This window comes from Balaenoptera physalus (assembly GCF_965194825.1).
Source record: "Balaenoptera physalus genome assembly, chromosome: X".
Lineage (NCBI taxonomy): Eukaryota > Metazoa > Chordata > Mammalia > Artiodactyla > Balaenopteridae > Balaenoptera > Balaenoptera physalus.
In genome coordinates, this window is record NC_138903.1 from 102,595,582 (window position 1) to 102,620,301 (window position 24,720).

Here is a 24,720-nt window from a genome sequence, read left to right on the forward strand (position 1 = left end):
AGTTTTAGTGGATTTATATACATGCAATTTCATTTGTTTTGTTGCCTTGATTTTACCACGTGTAAATAATCTACCAATTATTTCCTTGGCCCCAGAGCCTAATAGCACTTAGGTAAGCTGTATATATTAACTCCCTTATCTTTAAAGTGAAGTGTTATGTTGACAGGGTATATAGTTTATAACATTTCACTAATCAGATGCCTTCCCTTCTCCTTCCACGTGTCTGAAATAACATTCTGATGCCACTATGTGACTCTAGATGTGTAGCAGAAACATTTTTTTTTTTTTCCTGAGAATTCATGTACATCTGAGCAGGTCATCAGGCCTGATAGAATGTGCCCACCAGGGGGCTTATTTGAAAGGAACTGTGGGATAGAATGGATGTTATAAATTTTAATTTATTTTTTAAACCACTTTATTGACATATGATTGACATACAAAAAGCTGTACATATTTAATCTATACAACTTGATGGGTTTGGGAATGAGTATACACTGGTGGACCTGTCACCACAATCTATGCTGTAAACATACCCATCATGTCCAAAAGTTAAAATGCACTTTAACTGAAAAGAAGTGAGATGCACACTTGCTTGATTAAAAGCACGGTGGCCCGTGGTTCGAGACGAGTCGGCTTTCTGAACTCAGTAGATGCACTGTAAATGCAGGTTGTCCTCTGGCCCAGCCATTTGGGCTCCTGCCTGAGACTTAGCCTGAGAGGCTGCAATGACATTGAGTAAAAGCTAAAAGGGCTGTTTTCATTCCAATCTCTTAGGTAGATGAGAATGCTCTGTGTCAGCAGTCATGGTGCCAGGGGCTCCTACAGAGACAGAAGACCATGCCAGTGGTTTCAGCAGCAGCAGGAGCCAGTGCCCCTGTTGTAGATATCAGCACCCTCCAAAGTGGACAGTGGCAGACTTGATGTAGATATGCGTAGACACCAGAACAGGAAGCAGTGCCACTGTCAGGCATCAGCGTCAGTGGTCCTTTGCTGAGCAACAGAGGCATAGCTGTGACTTTTTGGCATTAGTGACAACAGGATACCTGGTCAAGGACAGTTAGAGCAGGCAAGGAGGTTAGGGGGAAGGAGAATCGTGAATACCATAGGGTAGCTACAGGGTACATAGGAAATACTCCCTGTGTATTCTGAGAAATATTTGAAAGATGTCTTAATGGGGTATGGGGTTGTCATTTCTACAGAATTGGCAGAGGCAGAGCCATGCTTTGTCACTATTATTGTGATTCTATCATTGCCCCTAGTCTAGAGTAGCTTGAAGAATACAGGGTCAGGAACAAGGGTAATTGGTGATGGTAATATAGGAGGAATTATAGTTTTCCAAATACATCAACAAAATAAAGAGATCTGCCATACATTCTAATGTTCACCATTCATTTAGCTCCCAGGTCCCAAGTGAAGCAGATAAGTATATTATAAGTAACATTAAAGAAATATACCTTTTAAAAGACAGTGCACCAGGAACTTGGATGGCCTCATGGGAATGTTTAATCATGTGTATAACTCCTTTGCTAATTGTCTTTAGAAGCAGGTTATAAGCCACACAAGAATATCAGTCTCATTTTAAGAATGTGGCTTAGTTTGGGACCCAAATGGTGTTACCCTGCTTGTTTAGCCACCTTTCTAATACTTTGGGCTTCCATAAGGCACAATAGGTAAATGATAACTTTTACCATTGCCCAAATTCAATTCTACCCTCAAAGAATAACTAAATTAAAAAAAAAAACTTGCATCATAAGCTCTGAAGGCATTTCTCAAAAAGGAGTTCTAGGGAGATAATTTAAATGGTATAATCCTCTGTTATATAAGAAAGTCTCAAAGGAGGGAGTGAGGTGGGAGTCTGAATTGACGGCTTGTGTTGATATTGCAGGTGCATTATGGATGCAGAATCTGAGGCGGAAGCTGGCCTTGGGGCTTTTTTCATCTCACAGCATTTTACCCCAATCACATATCCACACAAGTGCTTCTCTTGAAATATCTCGAAAATGGGAGAAGAAGAATAAAATTGTTTATCCTCCACAACTGCCTGGAGAACCTCGGAGACCAGCTGGACTTCCCTGGTGGCACAGTGGTTAAGAATCTGCCTGCCAATGCAGGGGACACGGGTTCGATCCCTGGTCCGGGAAGATCCCCCATGCTGTGGAGCAGCTAAGCCAGTGCGCCACAACTACTGAGCCTGCGCTCTAGAGCTCACGAGCCACAACTACTGAAGCCCGCGCGCTCTAGAGCCTGCACACCACAACTACTGAGGCCATGCACTGCAACTACTGAAGCCCGTGCACTCTAGGGCCCGCGTGTTGCAACTACTGAGCCTGCGTGCTGCAACTACTGAAGCCCGTGCACCTAGAGGCTGTGCTCTGCAACGAGAGAAGCCACTGCAATGAGAAGCCTGTGTTCCGCAGTGAAGAGTAGCCCCTGCTCGCCGCAGCTGGAGAAAGCCTGCGTGCAGCAACGAAGACCCAACACAGCCGAAAATAAAATAAAAATAAGAAAAAAATATTTTCTATAATTAATGAGCTTTCTTTACTTCTTACGTGAGCTCTTTGGACTTGGATATTAATTGGAAATAAAGGAATCATTATAGTATTTGTCAGGTTCAGAATCTAAAGCAAAATTTTGTATTTTGTAGTACAGTCTTTTTGGATGTTAAAACAAACACACTTCAGGATACATCTTAAATAGCAAAATTCAAATAGTTAACAGTAGATCATCTACTTAACTCTAGCAAATGAAGAACAATGTCAATTAAATCATTTGTTATATATTGTAATTTACTGAAACTCTTTTGATTAACTTTTGTATCATATATACTCCTTCTATAAGTGCCTGTGTGAAGACATTTGGTTTGATTTTATATAGGCACTTTGGAGAAACCTAATTTAATTCTCTATTTTGCACAGATTTTGTTGGAGGGAATAATCCTTTTTTGGGACAAATTAAGACTTTTGGAAAATACCTTAACATATTCTGATTTTAAATAGTATTTGGTAAATTGATTTTGGTGTATCAGTTATATGTGTTATGACTAAGTTATTAATGCTGTGTATAAATACCTTGCTTATTAACGGGGAATAATTTGCTCACCTAGCCACATAGTTCATACACTGTGCCATTATTTGCAGTGTCCCTTAGACTTTCCAATCTGCTAGTTGCAAACATTTTAAAAATTAGTTTTATCTCTTGTTTAAAAGAGGACCAGATAATATTTACTATTCTACCTCATTTTGATCTTCAACATTTGGAATATGTAGTTAAATAATCGTAGATGGGGCAATGAGTAAATCCTATAGCAGTCAGTTAAAATGAATGTCACCAATTTAGACCACTCCTTTATTTTTAAGACTATCTTCCTAATTTAGCTAGCACAAATTTCCAAACAATGTAGATTCCTATATAGACTTTACCTTACATGTGGTTTCATCCTGATAAAGAAAATAAGCCAGAGAGAAATTAAAGGCCTTTCTTTATAATAGTCACACCTTGTTAAACTCAGCTTGAGTTTACTTTTGCGGTATCTTTGAAGAAAGCTATGTTAAGTAAATTAAAAGTATAGTGAAACTGTATCAAAACTGTGTGAACAGCCATTTCTATAAGAGGTATATTTTTAATTTGTGGATTAATTGACATACTGATTATAAGTCATGCTTCTGAGTCATTAATGTGGATCCCATGCGACTCTAGAACTTTTACTAGGTGACTTTTTTGTTGTTGCATTATTATGTTCATTTAAAAATAAATTAACTTCTTTACAAGTTAAAAAAAAAAGAAAGTCTCTTATTTATTGTTAAAAACAATTCAGGGAAATTGATTTATTATAGCTCATATTTTTTCAAAGATCACATTAATTTATTAATTTACTCACTAAATGTCTACTGAATGTTTACTTTTTGCCAGATAGTAATCAAATAGTCAGACAAATACGTTTAGAACTACAAGTGTAATAAGTCTTGGAAAAAGAGCTACATAGCACCATGAAAACATATCCTTGCCTGAGAGGTCAAGGAAGTCTTCCTGGAGGAAGTCATATTAAACCAAGAATTGAAAGATGAATAGGAGTTAACTAAGTGAGGGAGGGTGGCACTGACTGAGGCAGAGGGGGTAGTGTATGCAAAGATCCTGTGGTGACAGGGAGTATAGCATATTTGAAAATGTGAAAGAAAGTTGATGTGGCTGGAGCAACATTCATTTTTACATTACCTAAAGCCATTCTTTCTCATAAAGTAAAATAGGGTATTGGGAAATTTCAGAATTCATATTTTATAGAAAACAAAGGAAGAAGAATTTTCTATTTAGGAACCAGAACTCACTATGACCTTTTCCCCATACCCACTCCTTCTCATCTACTGAATACATTCAATTTGCTTATTTCCTGTTGTTCTCATCATGGTCTACAATCACTTTAATCATCCTGATTGGCTTTATTTCACCACTCTCCTCAGTTGGACCCCATGGGGAACCATTTCAACAGTGCTTTACTAATCCCTATAATTTCTGACCCTCTTGAGTTTATCCCACACTTCTTTGCTGACCCCCAAACCTGGGCAGCCACCATTTACTCTGTTCTCAATCAAGAATTCCAAGAATGTTGAAGTAAAGGCCATGCTAACATGGCTTAATGAAAATTCATGCTGCCCTTAACTGGGTCCTTAATACCACTTGGCTGTTCTTTAATATTTTATTGGCACCATCAGCCATTCTTTCTTTAAGTAAGTTTTCTGCTCCTTGCTCTCTCTCTTCTCCTTCTGGGGCTCCAATAATGCATTGTTTCTTTTAATGGTATCTCATAATTCAAGCAGTCTTCTTTCACTTTTTTAAAATTCTTTTTTTTTTTCTTTTTTCTGCTTTGACTATATGATTTCAAATAACCTGTCTTCTAGTTTACCAATTTTTTTTTCTTCTTGGCTGAGTCTGATGTTTAAACTTTCCATCGAATTCTTTAGTTCAGTCATTTTAGTCTTCAGCTCTAGCATTTCTGCTTGGTTATTTTTAATAATTTCTATTTCTTTATTGAAGTCCTCATTTTGTTTATGCATTTTTTTCCTAATTTTATTTACCTGTTTATCTCTGTTTTTGTAGTTCACTGAATTTCTTTAAGAGGATTTTTCTGAATTCTTTGTCAGACAGTTCATAGATCTCCATTTCTTTGGAGCCAGTCATTGAAATTTTATTAGTTTCCTTTTATGATGTCATGTTTGGTTGATCATTTATAATCATTGTGGCCTTGGTGTCTGTGCATCTGAGGACATGGACGCATCTTCCAGTCTTTACAGATAGGCTTTAGCAGGAAAGCCCTTCACCAGTCAGCTCGTTCAGCAATTCTGGGTGGGCAGTCTGGCGGCATCCATGCTTACTGTTGGAGTTCTTGGGCAGCTTGGTGTTGGGGTGGGTTGAAAGCTCAGGAAAGTAGTACTCAACCTAGTGCTGGGCCCCCCCGGGACCCTGGGTTCAGAGGTTCTCTCCTGAAGCCTAGGTTCATGGGCTTTGATTGGGATCCTAAGAATACAGGATTCACCCAGGGCTGCAAGGGCTGGCTGGTGCTGGGGCATACCAGGAGCCTGGGTTTACTGGAGCCTGCCAGGAGCCCCTGGGGGTGATGACAGTTGGCTGATGTTGGAGTGAGTCAAGAATGTTGATTCATGGGAGCCCACTTGGAACCTGATGCCCCATGTGGCAGCCTGCACTGGAATAGGCCAGAAACCTGGGGCCACTGGAGCTGCCTGGGGCCAGGGGAGACAGCAGGCACGGGAGTGGATCAGAGGCCTGGGTTCATGGGAGCTTTCTAGGAGCCTAGAGCTGAGGAAGCTGCTTGGAGCTGTGGTGGCCAACTGTGCTGGGCCGCCCGGGACTGTCGGAGCTGACTGGCACCCAGATGTGTTGGGAGCCTGAGCTTGCAGGGGCCCTCTGAGAGCCTGGAGCCAGTGAAGCTGCTTTGAGCCATGGGAGCTGCCTGGGGCCTCTAGAGCTGTCAAGCTCCAGGGTGAACTGGGGAACTGAATTTGTGGGAGCCTGTTGGGAGGTTGGGGCCACAGGAACTGCCTGGGGCCATGGGAGCTGGTAGGTGCCAGGGTGAGACAGGGGCCTGTGTTCCCAGGAGCCTGCAGGGAACCCTACCAAGTAAGCCGCCTGGAGCCGGTGGAGAAGGTAGGTGCTGGGTTGAGACAGGGGCCTGGATTCCTGCGAGCCTGGAGGGAGCTTTCTGTGGAAACTGCCTGGGGCCATGGGAGGTGCTTGGGGCCACTGGAGCAGGCAGGAACCAGGGTGAGACTGCCAGGGGCCTGGTGTCATAGGAGCTGCTTGTGGCCACTGGAGCCAACAAGTACGGGAGTAAGATGGGAGACTGAGTTCCTGGGAGCCTGCAGGGAGCCCTGCTGTGGTAGTCACCTGGGGCCACTGGAGTAGGCAGGCACCAGGGTGAGCCAGGGCCTGGAGTCACAGGAGCCCACCAGAAGCCTGTGCCAAGGACATCATTTGGGGTTGCTGGAGGCTCCTGAGGCCATTGGAGCCTATAAGGGCCAGGGCGAGGAGGGGCTTAGGTTAGCAGGAGCCCACAGGGAGCCGCTTAGGCTGTGGGAGTTGGTCTGGTGCTGGGGTAGCCTGTTCTGGGGTCTGTAGTGAAATTGGGCACTCACTTTACTCTCCTTCTCCCATGGGGAAGGAGTCTCTCTCTACACTGGGCTACCTGGGCTTGATGGAGGGGTAGTGGGGGCCTGCGTTCCTGCAGCCTGCAGGGAGCTCTCCTGCTGAGGGTGAATAGAGCCATGTGAGGTGCTTGGGGCTGCTGGAGTAGGCAGATGCCAGGGTGGGCAGGTTTCTTGATTCATGTGAGCCTGCTGGGGGTCTGATGTCATGGGAACTGTCTGGGGCCTCTGGATCCGGCAGGTGCCTGGGTAAAATTAAACGAGCAGGACCCTATGGGGCCTTCCCGGGACAGGACCCTCCCCCATGTCCTCTGCTTAGCTCCTCTCTGAACTACCTAGATAACAGTATCTGATGCACCTTTCCTGAGTTGTTTTACAGATGCTAAAACCCCCACGAAATGGAAGAAGTTGACTACTTGATGAGCATGACCACATAGTGCCCAGGTCTATTGGAGCCTGAGGATTGATGAGGTTAACCCCTGTGACACCACCCTGCTACCTCACCATCAACCAATCAGAGAACTGTGCATGAGCTGATCACACACCCTGTGACCCCCCTCCCTCATCTGGCCTTAAAAAATGCTTTCCTGAAACCCATTGGGGAGTTCAGGCTTTTTGAACAATAGCTGTTGTGAACTCTTTGCTTAACACCCTGCGATAAATGCTGTACTTTACTTCACCACAACCCGATGTCAGTGGATCGGCTTTATTGAGTGCTGGCAAGCAGACCCAAGTTTGGTTCCGTAACAAAACTTCCTATGCCACCATTTTGCTGACGTCATTACTCCACAGCATTTTTTTTTTTAAGGTATGTGTCTTTTTTATTTTTATTTTTATTTATTTATTTATGGCTGTGTTGGGTCTTTGTTTCTATGCGAGGGCTTTCTCTAGGTGCGGCAAGTGGGGGCCACTCTTCATCGCGCTGCGCGGGCCTCTCATTATCGCAGCCTCTCTTGTTGTGGAGCACAGGCTCCAGATGCACAGGCTCAGTAGTTGTGGCTCACGGGCCCAGTTGCTCCGTGGCATGTGGGATCTTCCCAGACCAGGACTCGAACCCGTGACCCCTGCATTGGCAGGCAGATTCTCAACCACTGCGCCACCAGGGAAGCCCCACAGCATTATTTTTAATAGTAAAATTTCTACAGTCATGCACTAATAAGTGGCAGTCAGGGTTTGAACCCAGATACTTTGCCATTGAGAGAATGTGCCCTTTTCATTAAATGCTCCCTCCTCTGTTTTGCAGATTTGAAGACATGCCTTGGAAGGTTTCACAACCAGATGAAAGAGGATCTGGGGCATTCCAGAAACAAGAGTCTGAGGTGTCTGTGAGGGATGGTTTTGAATGTTGCATGCCTCTCAACTCCTTCTAATCTTAATTCTACCCCCACCCATTCTAATGAAGCAACTTTGTTAGTGACTTCCTAATTTCAAATTCAACAGGCTTATCCAGTTTATCAGCATCACTCAAGCATTTTACATCATTAATCCCCTCCCTTGACTTCCATATCACTACACTCTCCCAGTTATTGCTCTTTATTTGATGTTATCTATGGAAATCTTTGAGGTAAGCGTTCCTGAGGGCTTAGTTTTTGTTCCTTCCCTTTTCTTTCCTTATACTTTCACAGTTATTAACCCCCATCACTGCCTTGAGTAATTCTAATATCCATGTCTCTATCCCAGACTGCTCTCTTAAGCTCTAGCTAGCTTGAAAGCTTCCATTATCTAGTAGTCATTCATATCTAGATATTCCACAGACCCCACAAACACAAACAAGTAAAAACAAGACAAAACGAACTCTTCTCCTTTCCCTTCTTTATCTGAAAAGAGTCTTTCCACCTATTGACTTCCTTATTTTGGTCCATAATCATCCTTAAATTTTCTCTTCCTCTTTCAATCTCTCCCTCATATAACAAAAATACCTCTGACATTTAAAATGTTAGTGCCTTCCATTAAAATGTAAGTCTGAGGAGGGCAGGGCATGGCTTTCTCCACTTTATTTCTACAGACTGACAGATTAATGCTTGGTAAATTCACGTTGATTATCTGCATAAATGAATGTATTCATCCATCTAATCTATTCATCCATCTCTTTAGATAAATGAATAATTTCACTGGTTGAATGGCTGAAGAAATTTACCTGCCCTTCTTTCATTCCCAAAGCAGCCAATTTGTTTCTGTCTCATATTATCTCTTGCCTGGATCATGGGACCAGGCTTCTAATTCACCTCTCCACCCCCAAGTCTACTCTGCAGAAGACACAGGTGTGAGAGGAATATTCCTAATGCACAGCTCTAATTATTTTCTCCCTCCTGTTTAAAAACCTTCAGTATGTCTGTATCCCCATCTAAGTAAACTAAAACTCCTTAGTGTGTGTCCCAGGACATTCACAATTTGTCTAGTTACAACATCCACACTCTCAGCCTCTGCTTCTCGAATCTGACTTCATGTGAGAACTGTCCGGGGAGCTTATAAAAATACTGATGCTTGGGGCTCACCACAAACCAATTAAATTGGAATCTCTGGGTCGGCACTGGCATCTGTATGTGTAAAAGCTCCCCAGGTGATTCTAACACACACCTGGGATTGAGAACTTCTTTAAGCCAACTGCACTAATTTTTGTTTCCTAAATTTGACGCACATATCTGGCTTCTCAGCTGTTGGTCATGCTTTTTCTTTGAAAGATACCTTCGGTGTCTGTACTGAACTTTTTTTAAAGGTATAATTAACACACAATAAAGTGAAGAAATTTAAATGTTTAGTTTTATCCATTTTGAAAATTCTAGACATCCATATAACTACCACGCAAAATAAGAACATTTTTATCACCTCAGAAAGTTCTTTTGTGCCCCAGAAACCAATTCTGGATTTCTAACAATAAAGATTAGTTTTGCCTGTTGTTGGACTTCATATAATTGCAACCACATGGTGTGCGCCGTGTTCTGTCTGGTTTCTTTCCCTCAAAAAAAGTGTCTGTTTGGCTTATGCATTATTGTAAGTACAGTAATTGCTTCTTCTTTCATTGCTGGGTAGTATTCCATTGTATGAGCATACCACAATTTGTTTATTCATTTCTTGATGAAAGGACATTGGGCTGTTTTGATATATTCATCATTTGAAGCCCTACAAATCCTTCAAGGCCCAGTTCAATTTTTTTTTTGATAAAGTGATCTTTATTATGATTTTAGCAGCTGTGCAGCCCTAATTTTCTGTAATAGGCTTATTCCAAATGCCTCTATCATGTTCAGACCCAGTTTTTAATTCAGAAAGTACTGTCACCATATTGATCAATTTCCACCACTCTGGCCCAGTTCACATTCTAACTTTATCATGAAACCTTTCCTCATTCCCTGGTTGTAAGTGACCTATTTTCACTGAACTCTCATGGCATTTTGTGCTGTCTGAAACAGTGCTTAATATATGAGTCAGATAGAGCTGGGTTTAAAATATGTCTTTATCACAATCTAGTTGATTTTAGGTAACTTAGTGTATTTGTTTTCTATTCCTGCAGTAACAAATTGCCACTAATTTAGTGGCTTAAAACAATACAAAGGTACTGTTTCTCAGTTCTGGGAGACAGAAGTATGACATCAGTGTCACTGGGCTAAGATCAAGGTGTGGGTAGGCCTTTGTTCCTTTCTGCAGGCTGTGGCGAAGGATCTGTTCCTTTGCCTTTCCAGCTTCTAGAGGCTGCCCATATTCCATAGTTTGTGGCCCCCTTCCTCCATCTGCAAAACCAACAATGGCAACTTGAGTCCTTCTCACATCATACCACTTTGACCTTCTATTTTGCCTCTCTCTTCCACTTTTAAGGACCCTCTTGATGACATTGGACTCACCCAGATAATCCAGGGTAATCTCCCTATTTTAAGGCAAACTGCTTAGCAACCTTAATTCCATCTGCAACCCTTCATACCTCTTTGCCATGTAACATAACACAATTACAGATGGCAGAGATTAGGATATGAACATCTTCCAGAGGGAGGCGTTATTCTGCCTACCACATTCAGTTAACCTCTGTGTTTCAGTTTCTTCATCTAAAAAATGAGAAGAATGCTACCCACGTCATAGGGTTGTAGTGAAGATTAAATTAAATGAGTTCATATGTCTAAATTGCCTAGTACAGTTCCTAGAAAAAACTGAGAGTATCATTCATTAAACAAATCTTGAGCTCTTACTTGGTGCTAGGCACTATTGTTCATGCTGGTGATACAGTAATAAACAAAACAGACCAAGTATCTACTTCATGTTGTTTACAGTCTCGTTGGAGGAGACAGGTAATAAACAATTAAACAAGCAACTGAAAAGAATTTCATAGGGTGTTAAGTATTGTGGAGGAAAAGCAGAGGGCAGAGAGAGTGATGGATGTTATTTTCTATCAGTTGGTTATAGATAGCCTCTCTGGTAAGGTGATGTTTGAGCAAAGTTTTGAAAAAGGTGAGGGAATGAACCACAGAGATATCTGATGGATGAACATTGTAGGCAGAAGAAACAGCAAATACAAAGACCCAGAAGTGGAGCAGGCCATCCCAGTGGGCTGGATTGAAATGAGAAAGGGGGAGAAAGGTAGGAGACAGGTCAAAAAGATATAGTGGAAACAACTAGGATTATTCTATTGTTCACTGCTTTGCAACTCTTTGTAAAGGGCTTGAGGGCATGGACCTTGTCTTATTCAGTGCTGCATGCCTCTCAGTTTAGCACAATGCTTAATGCATAGTAACTGCTGAAGGCAACTTTGTTACATCAACTGATATTTGTAGTAGTTACTGTCTATGTAATATTTAAATGCCACTTGGTGCCCATATGCCTTTATTAACCTAAATTACCTTTAGTCATCCATCACAGAATGAAAATGTTCTCCTACCCTAGTCTATAACCCTTACGCTCTATTTTGGTGAATGCCTTTGCATGGGGAAAACCACTTTGTCCTTTTCGATATGGCTGGAGATTGTCTGAGACTGATTGACTGAGTACACTTAAACTTCTTGCCAAAGAGTAGCCTTGAGCAATATTAGTTGATTTACTTTTTTACTCAAAGGGGCTCTGGTGAGAAGAGATTACTAATCAGTTTTGCCTGTGTCCTCAGAGTTCCATGCTCCAGACCTTCCATTATCTTACTAGTTATCTTGTTCTCTGAGGTGGTCCAGGAAGCCAGGGGCATTTTAGATGTCTAGACAGACTTGGAAGTGCAGAAAAATTTTAATTTACATCCTCCCCCCAACCCCCGTTAGGGTTTATCTGTAGCTAAGGTTGCTAGCTAAAATACAGGATGCCCAGTTAAATTTGAATTTCATAGAAACAAAGAATACTTTTTAGTATAAGTATATCCCAAATATTGCATTGAACGTATGGATGAAAAATACTGCCTGCCATATCAGTAAACAAAGGGTGTTATGGCCATCAGGCCAGCAGCCACTGCAGCCACCCACAAAGGTGCATCCTGAGGGGATTCAGGATGGAGAAAAGCAGGATACTGGCCCTAGATAGCTAAGGTGCCTATCAAAGGAATGACTTCAATGAGTCCAGACTCCTGTAACTTCCCATAAAGAAAATCGCTAAATTCATTAAGTGGAGATGTCTGAACAGTAATCTTTTGATGTTCTGACTACTTGGTTTTTGTTGCAGAACTCCTGTATATCCTGGCTCCTCCCTCACCCCCCTGGAGCAGTTCCTCGGAGTGATCTGAGAGGCTGTCTTTTGGGCTTAAGTCCTCGGTTTTGTCCACCAAATAAAACGTAATTCTCAACTTTTAGGTTTTGTTTTGTTTTCAGGAGACAAACGTATTTATGCTAAGAACAGTCTACCTGGAATTTTATCTGAAATTTATCTGAAATTATATGTTTATCAGAAGTTCTAATTTAACTGGGTGTTCAGCATTTTTTTTTTTTTTTAGAGATAACATACATATTTTATTTTATTTATTTATTTATTTATTTATGGCTGTGCTGGGTCTTCGTTTCTGTGCGAGGGCTTTCTCTAGTTGCGGCAAGCGGGGGCCACTCTTCATCGCGGTGCGCGGGCCTCTCACTATCGCGGCCTCTCTTGTTGCGGCGCACAGGCTCCAGACGCGCAGGCTCAGTAGTTGTGGCTCACGGGCCCAGCTGCTCCGCGGCATGTGGCATCTTCCCAGACCAGGGCTCGAACCCGTGTCCCCTGCATTGGCAGGCAGTTTCTCAACCACTACGCCACCAGGGAAGCCCCAATGGTCATTTCTTAACCTTCATTTCACTTGACCTTCAGCAACATTGATCAGTCGATCACTCCCGCCTCCTTGGAACACTCTATTACCTTGGCTTCCAGAACACCACCCTTTTCTGGTATTATTTCCCCATGAAAGTTGCTTCTACTTCATTTTTCTTATTGGGTCCTTCCCATCTATCCTGCCTCTCAACATTGAAGGGATACCATACTTCTCAATGTCTCCGTCCTCATATCTTTTATCTCCTCTGTTCTCACTTTCTTGGTGATCTAATCCCATATTGTAAATTTAAATCTCATTTATCTGTTGGCAGCTCCTAAATTTCTCTCTATCCCAGATCTCTCCAGAAAACTTCAAACTCAAATATCCAATGGCCTACTTAAGGCCTCCACTTGGATGTACAATAGGCATCTCAGAGTCAACACATCAAAAACTGAATTCCTGATCTTCCATTCCCACCTCAGCTGCCCTTGCTCCTCCCACAGTTTTTCCCATCTCAATTAATAGCAGCTCCATTTTTCTAGTCATTAAACTTTGAGCCATTTCTTTCACTCACATTTCACATCCATTCCATTTGAAATCATGTCGACTCATCCCTTAAAATACATCCAGAATCTGGCTACTTCTCACTGCTTCTACTGCTACCTCCCTGGTCCACCATCTCTCGGCTGAATTATTATAATAGTCTTTTAACTCGCCTAGTACAATGTAGCCTGTTCTCCACACAGCTTCCCGAGTGATCTTTTTAAAACATTAAAGCAGACCATGTCACTTCTCACAACCCTCTAGTAGCTCCTCATCTCACTTAGAGTAAAAGTCAAAGTCTTTATAATGGTCTACAATGCCTTACATACATCTTCCAACTTCACTACTTCTGTAATTGCATCTCCTCTACTCCCTTCCTTGCTCATTTTGCCCAGCGACACGGGCCTCTGTGCTGTTCTTTGAATTCCCCAGGAATAGTTTTGCTTTAGAATCTTTGCACTTACTGTTCTCTGTGTTTAGAACACTGTGATATCTGCCTGGCTCATTCTGTCTTTTAAAATTTTATCCCCTCTTGGCTTTCCCTCTGCCTCTCCCCTGCTCTATTTATATCCCCAGCACTCATCACATTCTAATGACTGATATAGCTTATTCATTTTGTTTTATGCCAATCTTCCCCTGCCTAGAATATAAGCCCCATGAGGGCAAGGATTGTTGTCTATCTTATTAACTGTACTGTGTCTTCAATGCCTAGAACAGCGTCTTATATATAAAGTACTGAATAAATATTTGTTGAATGAATGAAGGTATTAATTCCCTGGGATTTGAATACACTCAGAAATGTATCTGTAGCATTAGTTCAGCCTGACCCCGCAGTGAGGGGGTTTTTGTTTGTTTGTTTGTTTACTTTTTAAACTCAGGAAAGGAACTTTATGGGTTAGGAAACGGTTACAATGGTTTGGAAGAAAACCCATGTGGAAGATTTGGAGTAATTACAAGGTGTTGTGGGGGTCAGGAGTGATTTGGCGGTAGTATCTATGAATTGATTAGGGGGCTGGTCTCCACAATATATAATAACCAAATCAGAAATTCCACGATTGTGTGACAAGGGCTTTTGCTGAGACATGTCACTAAAAACAACTTCAAAGTAGAGAGGGGGGGTGTAGAGGATCCCTAATGGACCTTGGTGGATGTGTGTGTCTGTATGTGTGTGTAGTTGTTGCTTTAGCTCTTGTGGCAAAATAGCTATATTAAGTCCCTATTGTCCAGAAGAAGCAAATTATTCACTCCTCGGTCTTGGTTAACTTTGGGTTCATACTCAGGCCTGTCTCTATCTCTCCATGACACTAAAGCATGGGGGAGATACACCAAAGTTCCTAGAGATGCAGGAGCACCTTTTGGGAATACTGTGGACAGTTTTCATTAAAAACTATTTTGCCAGCTACTGCCTAAAAATGGTTCTTGATGGAAGTAGCTACACAGATGCATTCTACTTTAATGAGTTTTGATGAGACATTTAAATGGTTGCATTGTAGTCAAGCCTTATTAAAATGGAAGCCTGTTGTTGCAATGTGCGGAACTGGTGCTCTCAGTTGTTTACAGATTTTTAAAATCTATTTATATAAAGCTGATATTTGATGTTTATTTTCTGCCAACAGCAGTACACTGGAGGTAAGGATATGCAAATAAGGATAGCTAGTGATTTCTAAAGAAGGAATCTCGAGAGGCCAACTCTCTGTATGGGTCACAGTGTACCGGTTTTTATCTTCCTAAGGGATGCAACCCAAAACCTCATTACAGTTTGAGGTATTATACGGGAAAGATGTACAGAGTTTTGTTTATCAGCTAGGATTCCAGCAGGAAATGGGACATATACTCAACCTGGATTCAGAATAAAATTTATTGAAAGGTCTATTTACAGAGGTGTAGGCAGGGTTAAGGGAACCAAGAAGCGATGATGAGGGACCCAGTGACTAACAACAGTGGGAAGCTCTCACCCTCAGTCCAGGGAGAGCTGGGATCTGCAGAGGGGGTTGAGGAGCCCCAGGCAGGAGCTGGTGCAATCCCACGGGGCAGAGAAGGGAGTTGGAGCTGGGAAGATGGTGCAGAAGGAGAATAACCAATACGTTTGTAAATCAGTTCTCTGGGAAAGTGGTTTTTCATACCCCAGGCAACCTTGCAAAGGAAGCATGCGTGAGTTAACACTGTAGTCAGCCTTAAATGGTGATCTGGAAGTTCACAAACTCTGTCCTTCCCTATAGTTCTTAACCCAGGAATCTTGAAGTCCAAGCTACTTTGCTGCTGAGTATAGTAGATAGGATGATCTCCTTGGTTAGGTTTCTCAGGAAGCATGTCCATCGTATACTTGTCACCAAAAGCCAGACCATACAAGCCAAGTCTGGCTATTGTGTTTCTTTACTGAGATATAAAACCTTCAGATTCTTATGGATCTCACAACAGCTCTTCTGCCTTCAACGGAAAGTAGCGAAGAATGGTGGAAACAGCACTAAATTCAGATTGGGAAGTCAGTCCCACTTCTGACTGGTTGAATGACCTTAAATCCATTTCCTTTCTCCGTGGCTAGGCTTCCTGATCTGTAAAATAAGGGGGTTGTACTAGTGATTTTAAAGGTCTCTTTGAGCTCTAACACTTTTGGCTTGGAGAAGAGTAATTCCCAGCATCAGTGGTACTTCAGCAGTTTTCCTACAGCCTGGACTGTTCTTTACTCTGTAGCAAAAATAACTTAAAAAGGGAGAAGGACACTTGTAACCTCTCCTTTCCTTTCCCGAAATCGTCATTTCAACATTTTGACAAGTCAGCATTTATTAAGAAATTTAAAAATTGTACAGATATTCAAGTGTTGGTACTATACAAAAAGATATTAGCAAGCGTTCATCTTTATCATGAGTTTTAAAAACTGACTACTTATTTTACAGGAGTATTGATTTGGCTTGTTTGACAAATATGGGAATGACCCATCCTGTAGGACCAGATATCATGAATTATTTCTTGAAAATGGATTCTACTTGTGCTTTTATAAGTTTATTGTTCTTCTGTAAACTGGATTTATATAATAATCCTTACTGAAAAGTGCACTGAGAAATGAGCACTGACTTTATTTTTTTTTACATTATTATTAACTAAATACTTTATTCAGGTTTCCTCAGGGTTTTTTTTAAATTGAAGTATAGTTGATTTACTATATTGTGTTAGTTTCAGGTACACAGCAAAGTGATTCAGATATATATTCTTTTTTGGATTCTTTTCCATTATAAGTTATTGCAAGATACTGAATATAGTTTCCTGTGCTATATAGTAAGCCCTTGTTGCCTATCTATTTTACATATAGTAGTTTGTATCTGCTAATCCAATACTCCTAATTTATCTCCCCCACCCAAGCACTGACTTTAAATAGTTGAAAGACTGTCACATAAATAAGGTTTACGGTAACTCTTGTAGGAGCTCCAGAGGATAAAAGTAGGAACAAAAGTGGAAGTGCAAAGAGTCTGGACATTGCCTTACAGACTTATGGTGGCCATTAAGGATCAGTTATCTCTGGCATAAGTGTCAGTAAATTTAAATAGTTAACCAATGCATCATACCCCAAGTGCTTTCTGCTAATTTTATGTCACCACGCTCAGATCAAAAGGTGTAGACTGAGAGCATGACTCAATTATTTCATAACTAAGAAGTACCTAATCTGATCCTAATTAGTCATCTCTGAACTAGGACTTCACCCTGGCTTTTTAGCCTTACAAGACGTTAAGTCACATAGAAAAGATATTTACATGGACGTCTTGATGACCATACAAAATAAATGATGTCATTAATAATATAGATCCTTTTTTTTTTTTCACCAGGCAGTTTTCAAGACTAGGAAGTGTTGGGACTTCCCTGGTGGTGCAGTGGTTAAGAATCCGCCTGCCACTGCAGCGGACATGGGTTCGATCCCTGGTCAGGGAAGATCCCACATGCCACGGAACAACTAAGCTTGCGTGCCACAGCTACTGAGCCTGCACTCTAGAGCCCCCAAGCCACAACTACTGAGCCCACATGCCACAACTACTGAAACCCCTCACCTAGAGTCCATGCTCCACAATAAGAGAAGCCACTGCAATGAGAAGCCCGCATGCTGCAATGAAGAGTAGCCCTGACTCACCACAACTAGAGAAAGCCTGCACGCAGCAACGAAGACCCAACGCAGCCAAAAATAAATAAATAAAATAAATAAATTTATTAAAAAAAAAAAGAATAGGAAGTGTTCTATTTGTTTACACGTATTAAAGTTTAAGGGAAGATCCTGGTGTAGGAAAAGACATTTTTTTCTGAGCTTTTTCAAAGAAAAACTAGCAAATCTTTTCTAGAGTATTTCTTTTATTTTTTAAAACAGCCTCTTAACTAAAGAGAAACTAAAGGAACTGACATTTACTGAATGCCTACTCTGTAAAAAAATGCTGTAGTATGAGCTTCTCATTTTATCCTCTTAACAATCCTCGAATATTAATATATTTCTATTTTATTGGTGAAAAAACTCCTGGTTACAGCAAGCACTAATTTGCCTAAGATTACATAGCTGGTAATTGGTATGTGAATCCAGTGTTTCTGATGTCATTTGCCTTGCTCTTGCCATTACTTATTTGAGTTTTCCTGAGACCGTATTCAATTGTGTCATAAAGTATTTTCCCAGGTTGTCTTCCATTTTAACACTAAGGCGTTTCGATTTTTCACTTCCCAGGTCTTTTGTCCTTTGGATAGATATCAGTCTTTAGCAGGGCCAATAGCAGCAAGCTCAAGATTCCATTAGGGAGCTTTTGCTACCCAGGAAACCTGTACAAAGCAACCAGGAAATCTGGGTTTTGACTCTTGACGATTGATACTTACAAAGCTACTGCTGAGTTCAAATGACACCAAGAAGGCAGTGCTACTTAGTCCTCTGGAAAACAGGTACAAGTAACATATGTACGGACAAGGGTGTTCAGCACAATGCTGTTTATGATGGCAAAATTTGAAAACAACTTGCATTATGGTACATCAATATGAGAACAAATTCAGTCATTAAAATTGATAAAATAGACCCATATTTATTGACATGGTCATATACCCACAACACACACAAAATTTTTTTTTTATCAAGGTATATTCTTTTTTTAAAAAAATTTATTTATTTATTTATTTTTGGCTGCACTGGGTCTTAGTTGCTGCGCACTCGTTGCGGCGAGCGGGGGCTACTCTTCGTTGTAGTGCACGGGCTTCTCATTGCAGTGGCTTCTCTTGTTGCGGAACACGGGCTCTAGGTGTGCAGGCTTCAGTAGTTGTGGCACGTGGGCTTAGTAGTTGTGGCTCGGGGGTTTTGGGCGCAGGCTCAGTAGTTGTGGTGCACGGGCCTAGTTGCTCCGTGGCATGTGGGATCTTCCCGGACCAGGGCTCGAACCCGTGTCCCCTGCATTGGCAGGCGGATTCTCAACCACTGCGCCACCAGGGAAGCCCCATAAAATTTTGTATAATGGAAAATCCTAACATATTATCCAATAAAATGCAGCGTTATATTTAAAAAGATAATATATCCCAAATAGGTTTTTATTTCAGAAATGCAAGAGTGGTTTAACATTTTCAAATCAATGGATGTAATTTGCTGTAACAGAATCAAGGAGAAATTCATATTTTATCTCACTAGACGTTTGATAAAATCCATTCAAGATTAAAAAATAAAACATAGAAAACTAGGAAGAGAGGAGAAATTGTTTAGTCTGATAAGGAGTATATATCAAAAGCCTACAGGAAACATGTTTAACAATAAAGTATTGAAAGGCTCTCCCCCTAGTACACACCAAGGTTGGGGATGAGATACGGATGCACATTTATCATGTACCAGAGGTCTTAGCCAATGCAACAAGATAGGGGAAAAATGGTGTAAGTATTGGAAAGAAAGAAATAAAGTTGTCATTATTCACAGATGAAATTGTGTATGTAGAAAATCCAAAAGACTCTATTAACAAGCTATTGCAATTAATAAGTGAATTATTAAGGTCATTGCTACAAGATCAAATATACAACTGTATTTATATGCCAGAAACAATCATAGAAAATGAACATTTAAAATATAGCATTTAAAATACCATAAAAAGAGCAAATATCTAGGAGAAATCAAATGAAATCTATGTCAGATCAATGCACAGTAAACTACAAAGATTCACTGAAAGATATTAAAAAGACCTAAATAAATGGAGGTATATACCAGGCACATAGTTTCGAAGACTCACTATTGTAAAGATATCCGTTTTTCCAAATTGATCTATAAATTCTGTAGCAGGCTCAATTAAAACTGCAGCAGGTGTTTTGTGGGAATTGAAATGGAGGACATGGACTGCCAGATAAGAAGACATTATAAAGTTACAAGCGTTAAGAAAGCATGATGTTGGCACAAAATTACATAAATAGAGCAATGGAGCAGAATAAAGAGTTCAGAAACCCATTTGCACATATATGGTTACTCCATGTATGACAAAAGTGGTACTGCAGTGCATCAGGGAAAGATGACCTTCTCAATAAATGGTGCTAGATTCATAGCCTATTTGGTTAGATATAGAAAAAAAGGAAATCTCACCTCCATATATCGCCACATACAAATCAATTCCAGATGGACTGCCAATCTAAATGAGAAAGATAAAACAATAAAGTTTCTAGCAAAAACAGGACAATATCTTACTGACTTTGGGCAAAGATTTCTTAAACAGGACACAAAAAGACTATTAACAAAAGATGATGCTGTAAAATTGGACACTAAATTAAGAACTTGTGTTAATCGAAAGCATCATTAAGAGAATGAAAAAACAAGCTACAGACTGGGAGATGTTTATAATACATATAACCAACAAAATTGGTGTAACCAGGATATCTAAAGAATTCTACATATCAACAATGGCAGACAACCCAATAGACAAAAGGGTAAAATGCTTGACCAGACTTCACAAAAAAGGATATCCAATGAATTTATGAAAAGCTACTCAGCATCATCAATCATCAGAGAATTGCAAATTGAAAACAGGTTGAGACGCAAATCTGTGTCTCAGGTTTGTGCATCCTGTGCAAATGCATCCATTTGCACAGCTAAAATGGAAAAGACAGATAATAACAAGTTTTGGTAAGGATGTAAAGCAACTAGGATGCCCATGAACTGCTGGTGGGAGTGTAAACTTACACAACTTTGGAAAACGGCTAACATAGCCTATGACCCAGCAATTGCACTTTTAATTATGTTTAGAGAAATGTGAACATAAAATGCACCAAAGATATGTACAAGAATACTCTGAAGTAGCACTATTCATAATAGCCAAGAATTGGAAACATTCCAAATGTTCATCAAGTATGGAATGAATAAATAACGTTGTACACTCACACAATGGACTTCTGTACAATAATAAGGGTGAGTGATTATCGCCACATGCAACCACTTGGATGAATCTTATAATAAAACATGAAGGAAGCTAGATACAAAAACAAGTGCATAGTCTATAATTCCATTCATAAAGAGTTCAGAAACATAAAAGTGAACGGTGAAAGATGTCAGGATAGTGTTTTACCTTTGGCATGGGTACTGTGGCTGGGAGGAGGCACGAAGCACTGGGAAACCAGTAATATTTTGTTTCTTTACCTGGTGATGATTACATGGGGCATGTTCACTTTGTGAAAAATCAGGCAACTGTATACTTACAATTTGTACATTTGTCTGTAAGTATGTTGCTCTTCAAAATAATATGTATATATAATAGATAAGGAAAAACACTCGTTAAAAGAATTTATCAAGTGATCCTTTGTTTGCTTTTTTAAAAAATATGTTATCTCCATAGAAAAAGTTTCAAATTATTTATGTACCAAAATGTTACATTTTGGTGGATGGGATTATTGATGATTTTGATTTTCTGCTTTGCACTTTTATTTATCGTGGGTAGGAGTAATGTAGAAAGAAACACAGGGACATTGGGAAAGTATGGTCCAGACCCTGAGTTTCTATACTATGTCTATACTATGTCTTGAAGTTGAACAGATTTGAATCAGGCTGACAAGAGAGGCAAATGCTAGAGAAATATCTCAGGTTCTCCTTAGTTACAATCATGGCATCAGTCAGCAGAAGCTTTTAGGTTTCAAGGTCTGTGCAAGAGGCCGTCGTCAAAGTCTCAGTGCAGATCTCTCTCTGCTGGTAAACACTTCCCTTTCTTGAAGCACTGACGTAGTTGGCTGAGTTAATATTGATGCTGAAACTTAAAGGAGATTTAGGGAGGCTGACAAGAACAGAACATTTTTCACATTATTTTCATGGCTCTTAAGGGATCTTAGACTTGTTATCTAAGGGAGGGGTTGAAAGATATAGGAGATATTTATAACAGAACTTCTGACTGCTAAATCTCTATGTGCATTGAAATCAATTTCCTTCTTCATTTTCTCTTCAAAGGCATAGCTGCCTACTTTGTAGTTGGACCTTAGATATTAAATTTGTTGTGATTCAAGGGAGAGGTACATGAGCTTGGTCTTCGATGTTTTCAATTCAGTTGGTAAATTTTTCTTAGTCATCCAGAAAAGGTCAAAGTTTTGGCCTCATAGTTAAATGTTTTGTCACAAGCCAGTTCAATCACACATGAACCAAACAGGTCTAACATGATTTTACTGGCCAAAATCCAGCCAGCCTCTGCTGCACTCTCTCTTACTTCACAAACTTTGAATAATCCTTGAAGTGGCTCCAGAGTGGCTGGGACTCTCTAGTTCCGGGTGCATGTGTGCATAAGAAGTGCAGGTCCTTTGGGCAGCTTCGGTGATTCTGCTGTTGTCCTAGCCTATTCTTTAATAATCATACATGGATTAAAAATTCAGGAAATCATTTCCTTGTTAAAAATAAGAAAGCTAAAATTCCATTTAAGCAGGAAGATTATTAGAGAAATTGTTCAGGAAAGTTTCTATGGGTTAGCTCACAAAAATAGGTATAGTACCTTTTTTTATTGTATTTCCAAAATCAAAACATCAAGGTGGAAAAAGAACTAGTCAAACAACTTTCTTTTTTTTTTTCTTTTTTTGGCCGTGGCATGTGGGATCTTAGTTCCCCAAGCAGGGATCAAACCCATGCCCCCTGCAGTGGAAGTGCAGAGTCTTAGCCACTGTACCACCAGGGAAGTCCCCAAACAACTTTCCAAGAGTCTTTTTATGTTGCTTACCTAAAAGGAGTTACCTTTTTGGGGTGCTTTCCTTGTTTTGCCCTAATAGGCACTTTATTTACATTCTATTATTGAATCATCACAACGATCCGGTGAAAAAAGTGCTATATTATTGTCCCCATTTTACAAATGAGGAAACTGAGACATAGGATGCTTAAGAAACTTGTCCAAGGTCATTCAGATAGGAAGTGGCAGAGCTGGGATTCCCATAAAGATTCATACTGTTGTACAGACTAAATTCTGAACCATTCCAATATACTTCCCGAATATACGTGTTATCTATTAGTGCAAATATAACTTTCTTGATTCTTTTTTAAAACAATCCAGTAGGGAAGAGGTTAATATTTTATGTCCTTGTAGATATACCCTACCCTCTTGACCACATCTCCCCAACTCAAGCATTTTCCTCGCTATAGCCATTTCTTTTTTCTTTACCTTAATCTCAAGCTCTGAGTGGAAATCAGAAGTAGCACCTCACTACAAAGAAGTTAAGGACATTGTACTGAGAGCAGCAGCTCTCAACTGGGAGAGATTTTGTCTACTACCTTCCACCCTCAGACACTTTTGAAAGTGTCTGGAGACATTTTTGATGATCACAACTTGGAGTGGGGGGGAGTGTTGCTTCTGGCATCTACTGGGTAGACGTCAGGGATGCGGCTGAACATACTATGAGCACAGGAATCCCTCCCAACAAAAGAGAACCATCTGGCCCCAAATGTCAATAGTGTTGAGGTTGAGAAACTCTGACTTGGAGGGATAATCATAAATTGCCTTACAAGGCTTGTTAGTATGAGTTTATCTAGGACAATACCAGTTCTGTAACTAGGCGCTATCTTGTAAATTCCAACAGCTTTAACGTACTCAAGATGGCTCCTGTGGACAAAAGAATCGTTTCAGAGATTGTTTCCCAAACACTTATAGGATTCTCATACAAGTGGTTAATAATTTATTCAAAGAAACAAGAAACAAACACTTGAAATGCAAGCCGTTCCTTTTAAGGGAAGAGGAGGGAGAGACATGCTCTGAAAGAAGTTGATTCATACATTAGATTAGTTCTGACCTCATATTTAGTAACTTGTACCTTGACATACAGATTAAATTCTGTGTGGCATTTGTAGATGTCTGCAAGACTTACAATGAAGGTATCTGAGGACAGATATTCTCTCCCAATATTGTGAAATAAGAAAGTGCACATCTACAGATAAACTAATAGACAACATTAAAATTGGAGCCAAAGTCATTCTTACAGCAGCTTCAATGTCATATACTTTATATAGGTGTGTTGTGTTATTGGGTGGCTGTATTTAGCCTTCTAATGGGCTCTGCAATCACTTATTGATTCATTTTCAGAATATTCCTGGGGTAGTACTAGTTTACGGTAGAAGGGTTTTGGATGGAAATAGAATCAAACATAGTAAAAGTAATGTAAAAAGTAGCAAAAAGGTGAAAATTATTGATCATAGGAGGTGATATCTCTGTTTCAACTTACCTTTCAGAATGTCACATGGGGAAGTGGAAAGAGTTCCAGCTGTGGTGTCAGATAGACCTGGGCCTCATATGTGGTTCTGCCATTTTCTAGTGGTTGGAATAGAGTTACTTAGACTCTCTAAGCCTCAGTTTCCTTACCGGAAAAACAGCACAGTGAGAACTTCACCTAAGAGCTTTGTGAAGATTAAATAAGATTATTCATGTAAGGTGAGAAGCACACACTCCCTGGCACATGATACCCCTCATGAAATGTTAGGCTTCTCTCCTATAACTTTCGCAGGAATTGACTGAAGTTAATTAAAATCAATACACAAAACATGAGGGAATTACACTTTATATTTATTTAGTGGCTTGTTTGGTCATCTGAAATCACATTAGCTGCCAGTAAGATTTTCACATGGACATTTGTCCTGTAATTTTTATTACATTCTGATGAGATTTAGGATGTAAGTGGAATTCACAGAGAAATGTAACTAAGAGATAGATAACAAAACCACCACTAATTTGACTTCAAGGTCATATTAAAAAGTGATTTTTCCAGGGACTTTCCTGGTGGTGCAGTGGTTAAGAATCCGCCTGCCAATGCAGGAGACATGGGTTTGAGCCCTGGTCTGGAGAGTATCCCACATGCTGAGGAGCAACTAAGCCCGTGCACCACAACTACTGAGCCTGTGCTCTAGAGCCCGTGTGCCACAAC

At 40.4% G+C, this 24,720-nt stretch overlaps 1 protein-coding gene and 1 long non-coding RNA gene across 2 annotated transcripts in view; one reads left to right on the forward strand and one right to left on the reverse strand.

The window, feature by feature from the left end:
• The window catches only part of SLC6A14 (solute carrier family 6 member 14), a 142,675-nt gene that overhangs the window by 79,591 nt on the left and 38,364 nt on the right, over positions 1–24,720 (forward strand). The gene's annotated exons all lie outside the window — the stretch shown is intronic.
• LOC309652110 lies at positions 10,448–24,112 on the reverse strand. Its single transcript, XR_014258588.1, has 3 exons — positions 24,025–24,112; positions 19,937–19,982; positions 10,448–15,926 (listed from the first exon to the last, which is right to left on the reverse strand). It is a non-coding gene; the product is annotated as an uncharacterized lncRNA (long non-coding RNA).